We start from the raw sequence: 16,146 nt of genomic DNA, 5'->3' as shown, positions 1-16,146 counted from the left end.
GGTCTGATATAACATGGTTGTCAGCCAATCAGCATTCAGGGCTCGAACCACCCAGTTTATAAATATTATTATATTATGGCAAAATGGGTAGAATAGCAGGAAATTAGCTGTATTAAATGTGTTATAAAACTGCTAAATGTTCTCTCTGCCCCACGGCTAAATGAATTGCACGTGCACATTCAGCTTTAAAAAAATGTAATAATAAACATTTTACATATATATATAGCCCATATATATATGTAAAATATATATATATATATAGATTCTGTAAGTCAATACAGTAATAGCCTTCTAGCCCGAAGTCCAGCTAGCTATCGACCGTGCCCCAAAAGCATGCTCAAGCGGCAGAGTCGATATCCGAGCTTTATAAACCCAGGGTCCTTCCATTATTCAACCCGTCGGTGCGTTCCCTGTGTGGCTCCATAGAGGGCGCTCTGTCCCTCTGTATGGTTTTTGGCCCACGGGTGCTGTCGGAGCAAATTGGCGCCATTTTGAAGATAGGAGGGGGAAGAGAGCTGCAAGAGAGAGGATACAATTCATTGCAATTCATAAAAACAAGGTAGGAATTATCACAAGCAAACGTTATTCGTATTGAATTCGGAGTTAATTTGGTGTTGTTGATTTTTGGAGGCACAACATTTGTCTGGATCTGTCCAGTAAAAGTGCTCCAAATCCGACGGAGCTGTCCGTGTTCCCTGCCCGTGTGTATCGGGGCTAGCTAGCTAGCTAGCGGTGTCCGCCTTGCCGCTGTTCTTACACTGGGGGTAGAGAATGGGGGCAAGTTTAGCTAACAGTATTTTTTGTTGTTGTAAATGTATCACTAGCAACGGGGTTGTAGATGGCTATGAAACGAATATATGTGCACGTTGTGCGTGGTTGATTTAATGTTCTCAACAAAATACAATTAATAGTAGCAAATGCAGGACTTGCGTGTTACTCAATGCAATTTGTATTGCTAGCTAACTAGCTACAGTACACTAACAAGCAATTCAGTCAACTAGTGGCCTTGACGTACAACTGTGCCATAACAATACGCACAGCCAGCCATTCACCCATATGAATGCGACTGCATTTACAGCGTAGCTAGCTGCTAATGTAGCTAGTTAGCTAGCTTGCAAGAATGGCTAACTACATGCATACCGCGTGTCCATGTTGAAAATATTAGCTATTGCTCATGCGTTTTTGTGAATTAGCTAGCGTTAACTAGTTAGCATATCATATTTTCGATTTTTGTACGTGGCTGAAGTTTGATAAGGGAAGTGAATTATGTACTGTAACGCTAGCCTGGTTTGCTAGCTAGCGAGCTAAAGGAAAAGTCGAATGGCATGATTTTGATTTGGAACCAATAATTCAGACTTTTTTTTCGTTTTGGTTAACTAGTAAGATGTGTCAATGATGTAAGTCTTTGCCAAAGTTTTCAACCATCCTTTTATGAACACATAAAATATTGTCATATTTAGTTGTCCCCTTCCCCCTCCTACATACATCTTGCGTGGCTTTGTCAACAACACAGTTCTCAGTCTGTAACTTGGTGCTGTATTGATTGAACTAACGCACATGATTGCACAACCATTACGTTTCTCCCACATGCTTGTCATAAAAACCCTTTGAAAATGTGCAAATGGTTGAATTGGCTTTTGACACAAGGTCTCTTTAGCAGTCTTAAAGGTCCAATGCAGCCGTTTTTATCTCAATATCAAATCATTTCTGGGTAACAATTAGGTACCTAACTGTGATTTGTTTTCCATCAAAATGAAATAAAAATGGCTTCTTAGCAAAGAGCAATTTCTCAAGTAAGACTCTATCTAGGACTGTCTGGGAGTGGTCTGAGTGGAGAGGGGAAACTGAACTCGTTGTTATTGGCAGATAGGTTTGGAACTGGTTCTTATTGGTGTATTAAAGATGCATTATACATATATTTTTTAATAATTTCAGCCAGTAGTTTTGAAGGTGGTGCTCGCAAGCCAAAAGTAGTCCTTGTTTTTTGTGTACTACATCATCCATTTTCGTATATGTTTTTTTTAAAACATATTTTTTGCTATTCGTATTATATGGTATGAATCCAATTCGTACTATATATTACAAAAATGTTGTGCTTAAGATCCTGGAGTGCAATCTCACTAATTTGCCCAGACCAGAACAAGCTTAAAAATCAAGACTGTCTTTTCAAACAGCTCTTTATACTAAAAAAAAGGGCATTGTCGTTTTCACAATTGTACAGTTTTATTGTTACCTCAGTGTGGCTATATATATAATATAAAACACAGTAAAATCTCATTTTTGACAGCGCTGGACCTTTAAGAAATGTGCACCTTCACCTAGCTTTTAAAATATCGCCGAGTCAGACCATTACTCTGTTCCAGCTGGCAGGATGGGTACTGTTTGGCGTAAAACAGAATTTAACCAACCTTAACTTGTCGACACTTCCTCAGATTGTTTTAATAGTCACGTGTACAGGGTTGCAGGTGTGATTGCAGGGTATAGTGAAAATTTTAGGCGCTGAGCTCCAACATGCAGGATGAAGTGAAATAAAATAACGAAAATGGTCATTTAAAAAAAAAACAGCACTATATACATAATAACAACTTTGGCATTGATTAATAAGTAAGTGTCCATTGGGGTGGAGGCAGAGTAAAAAGCGGTTGAGGGGTGGTGGGGATGACTATGGGGGAGAAGCAGCATGACCGTTGAGGGGGTGGGGGGGTGACTATGGGGGGAGCAGCAGCATGACCGTTGAGGGGGTGGGGGGATGACTATGGGGGGAGCAGCAGCATGACTGGTGGGGGGGGTGACTATGGGGGAGCAGCAGCATGACCGTTGAGGGGGTGGGGGGAGCAGCAGCATGACCGTTGAGGAGGTGGGGGGGGGGGGGGTGACTATGGGGGAGCAGCAGCATGACAGTTGAGGGGGATGACTATGGGGGAGAAGCAGCATGACCGTTGAGGGGGATGACTATGGGGGAGAAGCAGCATGACCGTTGAGGGGGTGACTATGGGGGAGCAGCAGCATGACCGTTGAGGGGGTAAGGGGATGACTATGGGGGGAGCAGCAGCATGACCGTTGAGGGGGTGGGGGGAGCAGCAGCATGACCGGTGGGGGGGTGACTATGGGGGAGCAGCAGCATGCCCGTTGAGGGGGTGGGGGGATGACTATGGGGGGAGCAGCAGCATGACTGGTGGGGGGGGGGGTGACTATGGGGGAGCAGCAGCATGACCGTTGAGGGGGTGGGGGGAGCAGCAGCATGACCGTTGAGGGGGTGGGGGGGGGTGACTATGGGGGAGCAGCAGCATGACTGTTGAGAGAGTGGGAGGATGACTATGGGGGGAGCAGCAGCATGACCGTTGAGGGGGTAAGGGGATGACTATGGGGGGAGCAGCAGCATGACCGTTGAGGGGGTGGGGGGAGCAGCAGCATGACCGGTGGGGGGGTGACTATGGGGGAGCAGCAGCATGCCCGTTGAGGGGGTGGGGGGATGACTATGGGGGGAGCAGCAGCATGACTGGTGGGGGGGGGGTGACTATGGGGGAGCAGCAGCATGACCGTTGAGGGGGTGGGGGGAGCAGCAGCATGACCGTTGAGGGGGTGGGGGGTGACTATGGGGGAGCAGCAGCATGACCGTTGAGGGGGTGGGGGGTGACTATGGGGGAGCAGCAGCATGACCGTTGATGGGGTGGGGGGATGACTATGGGGGGAGCAGCAGCATGACTGGTGGGGGGGGTGACTATGGGGGAGCAGCAGCAGGACCGTTGGGGTGGGGGGAGCAGCAGCATGACCGTTGAGGAGGTGGGGGGGGGGTGACTATGGGGGAGCAGCAGCATGACAGTTGAGGGGGATGACTATGGGGGAGAAGCAGCATGACCGTTGAGGGGGTGGGGGGTGACTATGGGGGTGCAGCGGCATGACTGTTGAGAGAGTGGGAGGATGACTATGGGGGGAGCAGCAGCATGACCGTTGAGGGGTTAAGGGGATGACTATGGGGGGGGCAGCAGCATGACCGTTGAGGGGGTGGGGGGATGACTATGGGGGGAGCAGCAGCATGACTGGTGGGGGGGGTGACTATGGGGGAGCAGCAGCATGACCGTTGAGGGGGTGGGGGGAGCAGCAGCATGACCGTTGAGGGGGTGGGGGGGTGACTATGGGGGAGCAGCAGCATGCCCGTTGAGGGGTGGGGGGATGACTATGGGGGGAGCAGCAGCATGACCGTTGAGGGGGTGGGGGGAGCAGCAGCATGACCGTTGAGGGGGTGGGGGGGTGACTATGGGGGAGCAGCAGCATGCCCGTTGAGGGGGTGGGGGGATGACTATGGGGGGAGCAGCAGCATGACTGGTGGGGGGGGTGACTATGGGGGAGCAGCAGCATGACCGTTGAGGGGGTGGGGGGAGCAGCAGCATGACCGTTGAGGGGGTGGGGGGTGACTATGGGGGAGCAGCAGCATGACCGTTGAGGGGGTGGGGGGTGACTATGGGGGAGCAGCAGCATGACCGTTGAGGGGGTGGGGGGTGCAGCAGCATGACCGTTGAGGGGGGTGACTATGGGGGAGCAGCAGCATGACCGTTGAGGGGGTGGGGGGAGCAGCAGCATGACTGTTGAGAGGGTGGGGGGAGCAGCAGCATGACCGTTGAGGGGGTGGGGGGTGACTATGGGGGGGGCAGCAGCATGACTGTTGAGAGGGTGGGGGGAATGACCGTTAAGTGAAAACATGTAATATATCGTTTTTCATATAAATAGCACTAAATACATAACATAATAACACTTATTTGTTCATCACTGCCATAGTCATGCATATAGTGCAATTTTTTAAAATATATATTTATTTTTCACTCAATGGTCATTTCCCCCACCCCTCAGTCTTTACTCTGCCTCCATCCCAATATATACACTACCGTTCAAAAGTTTGAGGTCACTTAGAAATGTCCTTGTTTTTAAAAGAAAAACACTTTGTTCATTAAAATAACATCAAATTGATCGGAAATACAGTGTAGACATTGTTAATGTTGTAAATGACTATTGTAGCTGGATTGTTGCAGATTGTACGCCTATGTAGACATTCCATTAACAGAGGCCCATTATCAGCAACCATCACTCCTGTGTTCCAATGACACGTTTTGTTAGCTAATCCAAGTTTATCATTTTAAAAGGCTAATTGATCATTAGAAAACCCTTTTGCAATTATGTTAGCACAGCCGCAAACTGTTGTGCTGATTTAAAGAAGCAATAAAACTGTCCTTCTTTAGACTAGTTGAGTATCTGGAGCATCAGCATTTGTGGGTTTGATTACAGGCTCAAAATGGCCAGAAACAAATAACTTTCTTCTGGAAATTGTCAGTCTAAGGAAGGCCATTTGAAGCTGTTAAGGAGCCTTTTGGACCTAAACTTGCCACTCAAGTTCCCCTTGCCATGCAGTAGCAGAAAGAACAGTCCATGACTGGGGTGACTGGAGTCTTTTTTGGGGGGGACTGACACTGCCAGTCTAAATTTTTGCCAAGATTCTCCTGTACTGCCCGCGTCAGAGTGATTTTGAAGTGGGGAGAACAGGGCATGGCTAGGGTCCCTGATAATCGTCTTGGCCGTCCTGCGACACCTGGTGTTGTAGGTGTCCTGTAGGGCAGGCAGTGTTTTTTAAATTTTATTTGACCTTTTATTTAAAGGCAAGTCAGTTAAGAACAAATTCTTATTTTCAATGACGACCTAGGAACAGTGGGTTAACTGCCTTGTTCAGGGGCAGAACGACAGGTTTGTACCTTGTCAGCTCGGGGATTTGAACTTGCAACCTTTCAGTTACTAGTCCAACGCCCTAACCACTAGGCTACGCTGCCGCCTTAGCGGCTTGCACCAGTTATTTATTAGAATCCCAATGGTGACTGCTAGTCTTACTGGGGTCCGACATATAGCGAAAAAATACATTACAGACAAAAGCCTTTACCATTTACATACCTTTAAAAACATTAACATGTTGTGTGTGTGCATCTATCAGTTACACATACATGTCAGTACATACACACAACAAGTAGGTCACAGAGAGGCGTTGTTCCGTGAGCTTTTGCTTTGTTTTTTGAAAACTGGTTTGCTGTTAAATTGCGATATATAAGATGGAGGGGAGTTCCATGCACTCATGGCTCTGTATAATACTGTACGGTTCTTGAATTTGTTCTGGACCTGGGGACTGTGAAAAGACCCCTGGTGGTATCTCTGGTCGGGTAAGTGTGTGTGTGTGTATCAGTTAGGGCTGGGCGGTATAAGGGGGGGGGGGGGGACAATATACATTTGTGTCTTCATTTATGTACCGGTTTGGATCTATACTTTACCTTCTGTACTGGTATTTTATTGTTTTCTATGTTAAATGTATTAATTTACAAATTAGTGTCATTCCGGCAGCTGTAACGAATGAGAATAATCTCATTTTGAAATGAAAGGCGCCCCTACCAACCTTGGGGGGGAAAACGATGTGCACTGCGTGATGATGCAAACACACACACTTTGGAAACAAACACACTTTGGAAACAAACACCTAGAAATCAGTTAGTGGTGGAAAAAAACACGATGGAGAAAAACACAAGTAATAAGAGTTTTCCCCCAAAAATACTCAGCCAATTCCCGCAGCAAGTGAAGAATTTGTAGATAAAAAAGGTGCAATGTTGATAGTGTGGACATGGTTTGGTTTTAAGACAACAGACACAGAACACAAAAAAAAACATTATTTGCAATCGGTCTGTGGTTGTAAAAGGGGGAAACACAAGTAACCTCCTATAGCCACCTGAAAAGCTGCCGTGTGGTCAAATATGGTGAAAGTACGAAAAGGCGCAACACTCCAACATTCACCCCGGTGCCTAAAACGACATCAAGTTTGAACCAAAACACACTGGTTGCTAGGTTCTGGCCTTTCTAGGGAGTTTTTCCGTGCTTCTACACCTGCATTGCTTGCTGTTTGGGGTTTTAGGCTGGGTTTCTGTACAGCACTTTGTGACATCGGCTGATGTAAGAAGGGCGTTATAAAATACATTTGATTGGTTGGTTGCGCCATTTTAAAAGTGGATCCCGTACGACAAGAAAAGCAAAAGATGGCGGGACATTACGGATTCAAAAACGTTGGATCCCAGGTATGTACTGCCTAGCCGAAAATACTTTAACGGGACAGTCTTGCCAAATCAGTACACTGAATGCCATGAAAGAGTGAAGAGAGAGATTGAAAACATGATACACGTTGCCAGCACAACGGACCTATGGTCAAGCCCAACATCCGAGCCTTACATTAGCCTAACTGTGCATTTTATAACCGATGCCTGGGAGCTGAAGAGAATATGTTTGCAAACACCCCCCCCCCCACCATACAGGATAATTGCTTGCCCAAGGGCTGAGAGATGCCCTGGAATTATGGGGACTGAAAAAAGAGCAACGTGTGTGTGTGTGTTTTACAACTGACAACAAATATAACATAGTAAAAGCCATGGAGCTGAACAGCTGGACAAGACTGCAGTGTTTTGGTCATCGTCTTCACCTGGCCATCGGTAAGTTTTTAAATAGTTGCCAAAATATTTTCGCAAATATGCGGCTACTGTTATAAACTTTCAGGATTCTAGTTAAATTCATATCTAATCAATAACTATCTAGCCTAGCATTGCTGGCCAATTGTTGGATTCAAAACTGGAGTGTTCATCACATGACTTGAACTATATTTATTTTACTGTATTTAATGAATGTAGATCAATCCATTAAATCACAATTACTGTAATTAAAATTTGCACCCAATAATGGAAAACGGTTAAATTAAATTTCATATTTGTGTAATATATCTATTATTTATTATCTAGTGGTTTACTTTTTGCTTCTCGTTTCTATTCTGTCATTTGAATATAAGGAAAAAAGCTGTTAATATTGTTAATAATAAAGTGTTAAAGATCCCAGGTTGACTAGTTGCTGTCTGCAAGAGAGTAGTCAGTGACTTTTCTATGACCTGGGAGGGGGGAAAAAGCTATGATAACGGCACAAGCTGATGAACTTGACTTGCCTGACCACTCACTTGTCATTGAAACTCCAACCAGGTGGGTCTCACGTCAAAAGATGATCCAGAGAGTGCTTTGAACAGGAGAAGGCTGTAACTCGGTTCCTGGCTGCAGACAAGAAAATCAGGCACCTTGTGCCTACATGGCAGGACATACAAGTCCTTGAGTCCATCAACAAAGCCCTGGCTCCCCTGCAGCAGTTCACTGACTCCTTGTCCGGAGAAGATTATTTTAAGTGTCTCCTACCTGCAGCCTGCTTAACTCCAGCTGTTCAACGTCACTGTTTTGACTCTGGAAGATGACTGACCCCTAACAAAGGACATCAAGAGGACCATCCTTGATTATCTGAACGGGAAAAAATACTCTGATCCAATCACAGATGACCTGTTGGACGTAGCGTCCTTCCTAGAACCCGCGCTTTTAAGATCACATGCATCAAGAGCAACGGGGTTGGACTACATAAATACAAGAGCAGCGGCAGCAGCATCATAGACTGCTGACAGAGCAGGTGCCATCCATCGGAGATACAGATGAATCACAGGTCAGGAGCACCAGACCCAGTGGAAACAAAGAAGATTAAGAAGAAGCTTTAAAAAAATTATTACAAAAAAGGAGAAACACCAGCAGCTTCCCTGTCTGACAAAAGGGCCATTTGAAGCTGAGCTGAATAGCTACCTGTAGACTTGATGCTGACAGGTGAGGCAGATACCCTGGAGTGGTGGCGGGTCCATGAAGAGAACTTTCCAAGAGTGAGCAAACTGGCCAAGAAATACCTGTGCATTCCAGCCACTAGTTCACCTTCCGAAAGGGCCTTCAGCACTGGTGGCAATGTGGTGACAGATACAGTAGATAGGCTTGTTCTCCTTTCCCATAACCTGTATGATAACCAATATGATTGTTGGTTCTATAGCAGGAGTTAATAACCTGGTTAAATGGAAAGTGTGACATTTTTGTCATTCATAAGCCCAAGCCCCTATTTGAAGCTGTGGTCTTTCCCTGTTTGACTTTAATATTTACATTATTTAGTTGGAATTCTTGAAGTTATTCTGTTTGGTAACATTCAATAGCCTTCGCCATTTGCGCAACATGTGAAATAGTTATTTGTATCTTATTTAATTTCACGGTGGTATGCCATAATATGCCACGGCGTAGTACTGAAGCCATAGACAGTGGATAGGCTTGTTTTCCTTGACCATAACTGTCACACTGTGAATATATTTAAGCCATATCGTCCCCAGTCCTAGTGTCAGTGCTGTGTGTAAGTTGACTATGCAAACTATTTGGAATTTCAGACATTGCGTCAATTCTTGTTTTTGTAAGAAACAATCAGTCTTTCCTCGACTCTTAGCCAAGAGAGACTGGCATGCATAGTATTTATATTAGCCCTCTGATTACAATGAAGAGCAAGATGTGCTGCTCTGTTCTGGGCCAGCTGCAGGTTAACTAGGTCGTTCTTTGTAGCACTTGACCATATGACTGGACAATAATCAAGATTAAACTAGAGTCTGCAGGACTTGCTTTGTGAAGTCTTTACAACCCTAGAATCTATATGTTTTGACCATGACAGTTTACAATCGAAGGTAACATCAAGTAATTTAGTATCCTCAAATCAAATTTTATTACAGTGAAATGCTTACTTACAAGCCCTTAACCAAAAGTGCAGTTCAAGAAATAGAGTTAAGAGAATATTTAGAGAATAAAGTAAAAATAAAAAGTAACACAGTAGAATTACATAACAGTAACGAGGCTGTATACATTGTGCACTGGTACCGACTAAATGTGCAGGGGTACAGGTTAGAGGTCATTTGTACATGTAGGTAGGGGCAAAGTGACTATGCATAGATGATAAACAGCAAGTAGCAGCAGTGTAAAAACAAAAAGGGGGGGTTCAATGTCATAATCCGGTGGCCATTTGATTAATTGTTCAGCAGTCTTATGGCTTGGGGGTAGAAGCTGTTAAGGAGCTTTTTGGACCTATACTTGGCACTCCGGTACCGCTTGCCGTGCGGTAGCAGAGAGAACAGTCTATGACTTGGGTGACTGGAGTCTGACAATTTGGGCCTTCCTCTGACACAGCCGGGTATAGAGGTCCTGGATGTCAGGAAGCTTGGCCCCAGTGATGTACTGGGCCGTACGCACTACCCTCTGTAGTGCCTTGCGGTCCGATACAGAGCAGTTGCCGTACCAGGCGGTGATGCAACCTGTCAGGTTTACTCTCGATGGTGCAGCTGTACAATTTTTGAGGATCTGGGGACCTATGCCGAATCATTTGTCTCCTGCTGGGGGGTGTTGTCGTGCCCTCTTCACGACTGTCTTGATGTGTTTGGACCATGATAGCCACACCATTCTTTGCCAGATTCACCTGAGGTCTAGAAGTTATGGAATGATTTGTACAAAATACAATGCCCTTAGTTTTAGAGACGTTCAGGACCAGTTTATTACTGGCCACCCATTCCAAAACAGACTGTCATTGGTAAAAATAGAAAAGAGTCGTCGACTCTTGTTTTTTAACTCCATATATCCCTTATCTTTGCAGAGGTCAGAGGTCGTCATCTCCCTAAATGGGCGATGGTCTATTCCCATGCTCCTAACGTTTTGCGGTAGTTAAACACAAGACAAATATAATTACAGAGATGTAGTGCAGGCTTTAGTCAAAATGACTTCCATTACATGAATATCTCCTAAATGCTATTGTAAATAACCTTTTTTGAGTAATCGCCCACAGCTTAGTCTGACACTCAGACATTGTATTGATTAGCCTAAAAGATCTAGCCTACTGCAAATGAGTGTGAACCTAATTGAACTTGGTCTTAATTCATGTTTGCTGGCTACTGAATTGCACGTTTACCCCCACACCTACATGATATTACAGTATATTCTTTGTGTCGGACTCATTTTCCCGCTAATTGCCTTATGGATCAAACATTCGCGTCTATTTTACTGCCTTGTGCACATTGCTATGCTTATTATGTGAAGAAATAGTTTATCAACATTTTAAGCTAAACCTTCTGATCTGTTGCATCAGACACTTTTTAATGTTTATTTTATGTAGCCTTGGCCTACTGGTTGTATGAATTTGGGATATATCTTCCCACAACTGCCCCAGAGTCTGTTGGGAATAGTTTATTTATTTCTCGACAAGTTGTCCAATAGAATGATAACTTTTCTATTATGGGGGGATAGTAGATTGACATAGGCTAGTGATTTTTCTGTTCGTTACTCGTCTTGTTGGCTGAGGGAAATGAAAATGTGGGCATTGGGAATTTGGTAAGAAGGGATCTCACATTTGTTGCTTCCTCAACTTGCATGTTCTGTTAAGATGAGTTAACATTAACCTTCATGTGATTTTATGTCATTTTAATCTCCGGACGCCATAATCGGGTTACGCACCCAATGCATATGGGTCCGGTACATTTCTCAAATATCCAGTATAATTATAATGCTGCCGTTCAAATATCCAGCGCCACATTTTCCTAATGAAAACCTATCTGATATCGTACCAAAATGGTAATCTGGCCAGCTGCATAGTAGCTAATATAGTTAGCTAGCTAACACCACAGATGAAAGGGTAAATTATTGTAATCTTTCCTAACAGGTCAAATAGCTATCTGCTTAGCTAGCTTGCTTATATGTGTATGTTTGGGCACATCGACATGTCTTATTATTGGTGAATTATCGGGGTGGCAGGTAGCCTAGTGGTTAGAGCGTTGGACTAGTAACCGCCTAGTGGTTAGAGCGTTGGACTAGTAACCGCCTAGTGGTTAGAGCGTTGGACTAGTAACCGCCTAGTGGTTAGAGCGTTGGACTAGTAACCGCCTAGTGGTTAGAGCGTTTTGACTAGTAACCGCCTAGTGGTTAGAGCGTTGGACTAGTAACCGCCTAGTGGTTAGAGCGTTGGACTAGTAACCGCCTAGTGGTTAGAGCGTTGGACTAGTAACCGCCTAGTGGTTAGAGCGTTGGACTAGTAACCGCCTAGTGGTTAGAGCGTTGGACTAGTAACCGCCTAGTGGTTAGAGCGTTGGACTAGTAACCGCCTAGTGGTTAGAGCGTTGGACTAGTAACCGCCTAGTGGTTAGAGCGTTGGACTAGTAACCGGAAGGTTGCAAGATCTAATCCCCGAGCTGACAAGGTACATATCTGTCGTTCTGCCCCTGAACAAGGCACTGTTCCTAGGCTGTCATTGAAATAACTAATTTGTTCTTAACCTTTCTGGCGTGGCGCTAGCGACCCACCTCGATGTCATGCATGAAAATAAAGCTTAACTTCTTGTTAATCCAGCCGCTGTGTCAGATTTCAAAAGGCTTTACGGCGAAAGCAAACCATGCGATTATCTGAGGACAGCGCCCCGCATACAAAAGCATGAAAAACATTTTTCAACCAGGCAGGTGCGCCACAAAAGTCAGAAATAGCGATATAATAAATGCCTTTGAAGATCTTCTTCTGTTGGCACTCCAAAAGGTTCCAGCTACATCACAAATGGTCCTTTTGTTCGATAAAGTCCTTCTTTATATCCATAAAAACTCAGTTTAGCTGGTGCGCTTCAGTCAATAATCCACCGGTTTCCCTCCTTCAAAATGCATACAAAATGAATCCCAAACGTTACCAATAAACTTCTCCAAACAAGTCAAACAACGTTTATAATCAAACCTCAGGTACCCTAATACGTAAAATAAAGGATCAAATTGAAGACGGAGAATCATTATTGTCTTTACCGGAGATAAACAACAAAGAACACGCTCTCATCCACGCGCATGAAAACACTACAGCCAAAATGGGAGCCACTTAGAAAAACTACATTCTAGCTCATTTTTCCAAAAACAAGCCTGAAACTCTTTCTAAAGACTGTTGACATCTAGTGGAAGCCCTAGGAACTGCAATCTGGGAGGTTTTCGCCTCATAATAAACATGACAGCCATTGGAAACAGTGGTAGGCTGAATAGTTTTTTTTGGACGGTTTGTCCTTGGGTTTTTGCCTGCCATACCTGTTCTGTTATACTCACAGACATTATTTGAACAGTTTTAGAAACTTTAGAGTGTTTTCTATATGCATATCCTAGCTTCTGGCCCTGAGTAACAGGCAGTTTACTTTGGGCACGTTTTTTATCCAGACGTCAAAATACTGCCAAAGAGTGTAACCCCCAAAGAGGTTATTAACTGACTTGCCTAGTTAAATAAAGGTTTAAAAAATAATTTTAAAAACTGATTGGTGAATTAAAACTGCAACGTGTACCTTTTTGGGGTGACCTGACCAAATTCACATAGAAATGTGAGTTATAGATTTGCCATTTTCATTTAAAGCAAGTCTAAGAAGCGTTAGATATGTTCTATGTGTTCGGTTTCTATGCTTCCCTTTAAGTTTCGTTTTTTTGCGTCTTTTGCTTTCAGTTTTGTACACCAGTTTCTAACAGCTGGAAATACAATATTTTAGGATGAATGAAAATATATTTCATTTAGATGGTACAATGATTCTCTACACCAGTGTTTCCCAACCCTGGTCCTCCAGTACCCCCAACACTACACAGTTTCCCAACCCTGGTCCTCCAGTACCCCCAACACTACACAGTTTCCCAACCCTGGTCCTCCAGTACCCCCAACAGTACACAGTTTCCCAACCCTGGTCCTCCAGTACCCCCAACACTACACAGTTTCCCAACCCTGGTCCTCCAGTACCCCCAACACTACACAGTTTCCCAACCCTGGTCCTCCAGTACCCCCAACACTACACAGTTTCCCAACCCTGGTCCTTTAGTAACCCCAACACTACACAATTCCGTTTTAGCCCTTAACAAACACACCTCATACAACCCATTCAGGGTTTGATGATTAGTTGACAAGTTGAATCAGGTGTGCTTATCCAGGATTACAATTATAAATGTATACCGTTGGGGGTCGGGTTGGAAACACTGCTCTACTCTAGCCATTGTTCATAAACTGAAATTAGGCAAACTATTAGAATTTTAGCAACCAGGAAATGGTGGGGAGACTTCTGCATATTGCATCTTTAAACTAATATTTGCAACAGGAGTTTGATTTTGGTCATTGTGTCAATTCATCCATTTTCTCAATACTGCATCTGTTTGGATGAATGAGCTAGCTTGGCGCTGCTGATTTTCTCAGCTAGACATTCCTTGGCTTTGTGGCGGTGCTCGTGGCTCAGGCGGTGAGTGGTGGTTGCCATAGCAGCAGCTTTGCTATGTGGGCAGGACTATCAGGAAAGCCGATAGGGAAGAGCCGATGGACTAGAAAAGGCCCATATCGGCCCGACGATATGGAATTTAAATTATCAAATTTAAATTATCAAATTAAAATCAGACTTTTTCGTAGTTTGAGTTGATCGGTTTCGGTCCAGGTGGGGTAAAGGGGATGTTTGACAACAAGAAATGCATTCCGAAGTCATATATAGGCGAATAAATTAACTTCTACTGCTCTAGATGATGCATCATGGGCCAATAAAACTTTATTTAAAGACATTGGAGTTTTTACAGGAACTTAAAAGTGTTATGGTAATGAGATGTAGTTTTTTACAGGAACGTGAAAAAGTGTTATGGTAATGAGACATGTCCACAGACATTGTTTGTACGTAATACATGTTCTAGTTTAATATAAACTTTAAGTAGTATAGCATCTTAATGATTTATAGACAAACCACAGCAACATAATTTTATAAATTGATCCAAGAATTCAATCACGATGCATTTCTTTAATGAGAATTTGGGGGTAAAAATGTATAATAAAAAAAACAATCTGGCTAAAATGTATTTAAAATAAGAAACTTAGACATCTTAGTCCTCAGAATGATAGTTGATTTTTTGCAGATGCATCATGGTTTTGTCACTCAATGTGCTACAGACGTTTTAAAACGGGTTTCATGAGAATCTCCCATCTCTCTAAAGGTAAAGAAGACATTGCTTGTCTTCCAAGTTGGGAATTGAGGAAAACGTTTTGCGACAGAATACACCCTTGTTGAACACAACCTTGACATTCCCCCTTTTGAGTTCTCTCTCTCTCTCCTTTCAGAGATCTCTCTCTCTCTCTCCTTTCAGAGATCTCTCTCTCTCTCTCTCTCCTTTCAGAGATCTCTCTCTCTCTCTCCTTTCAGAGATCTCTCTCTCTCTCTCCTTTCAGAGATCTCTCTCTCTCTCCTTTCAGAGATCTCTCTCTCTCTCCTTTTAGAGATCTCTCTCTCTCTCCTTTCACTCATACTCCTGTCTTTCTTTCAGTCACCGATCCTCTCTGCCTATCTCTCCCCTCTTGACTGCAGCAGTGTAACAGTCTGTCTCTTTGTAATGCATGATGCCCGGCTGCCTTTCCCTCCAGAAGCTCCCTCCAGATAAGCACATTGACTTCACTCACTGGCATCAGTGACTTGCCAAGTTGCCAATTCTCCCTCTACCCCGCCTCTTTCTTTCTCTCTCTCTCTCCCCCTCCTTTCTTCTTCTTTCCTTCTTTCCCCCCTCTTTCTTTTGCAGACAGACCCCCCCCCCACCCCCATCGGTAACCATGGTTATCATGTTTCCAGGGACACAGTTAAAGGAAATCTCCACCCCAAAACTGTATGTTGGCATTGGTTATTATTAGTCCATTGTTGATAGTCCCAAAATATTTTGCATGTCAGCAATCAAGTTTTCGAGATATCACTTTCGAAATACAGCCGCTATGATGCTGCGTTTTATACACACACACAGAACTGTAATGTTAGAGAGAAAGAGGTGGCAAGAAAGGGAGAGACAAAGAGGAGGGAGAGTTGGCAACTTGGCAAGTCACTGATGCCAGTGAGTGAAGTCAATGTGGATATCTGGTCTAGGTTAGAGAGAGGTTCATGTCTGTTTACTCAGACCCTTGGCTCCTCTAGTAAGAGGAGAGGTAGGGGTGGGAGAAGGGGGAGGTGGGGGGAAGAGGTGGAGGAGGGGGGAGAAGAGAGGGGGAGGAGGGGGAGAAGAGGAAGGGAGGGTGGGGGAGAAGAGGAAGGGAGGGTGGGGGAGAAGAGAGGGGGAGAGGAGACGGGAAGAAGAGGGGTGGGAGGGAAAGAGGAGATGGGGGAGGGGGAGAGAGGAAAGGGGACGAAGAGAGATATATTGCGGCGATATTGATCTTTTCTAGTCTTGGTTAACGGCCCTTTATCGGCTTTGCTGATAATCCCTCTACA

The 16,146-nt window shown here is 44.4% G+C and overlaps 1 protein-coding gene across 2 annotated transcripts in view; it reads left to right on the top strand.

Annotated features, from left to right (window-relative positions):
• The first annotated feature begins 461 nt into the window (after positions 1 to 461).
• LOC139552820 (sister chromatid cohesion protein PDS5 homolog B-like) overlaps positions 462 to 16,146 on the top strand; it is a 95,117-nt gene continuing 79,432 nt past the window's right edge. For both annotated transcript variants that reach the window (XM_071364881.1, XM_071364880.1), the window contains exon 1: positions 462 to 559. The gene's annotated coding sequence lies outside the window, so the exon portion shown is untranslated. The remainder of the gene's footprint in view (positions 560 to 16,146) is intronic.

The sequence above is a fragment of the Salvelinus alpinus genome, chromosome 24 (assembly GCF_045679555.1).
Source record: "Salvelinus alpinus chromosome 24, SLU_Salpinus.1, whole genome shotgun sequence".
Taxonomy (NCBI): domain Eukaryota; kingdom Metazoa; phylum Chordata; class Actinopteri; order Salmoniformes; family Salmonidae; genus Salvelinus; species Salvelinus alpinus.
Note: the sequence above shows the minus strand (reverse complement) of the source record. Positions and strands in the feature narration are given on the sequence as shown.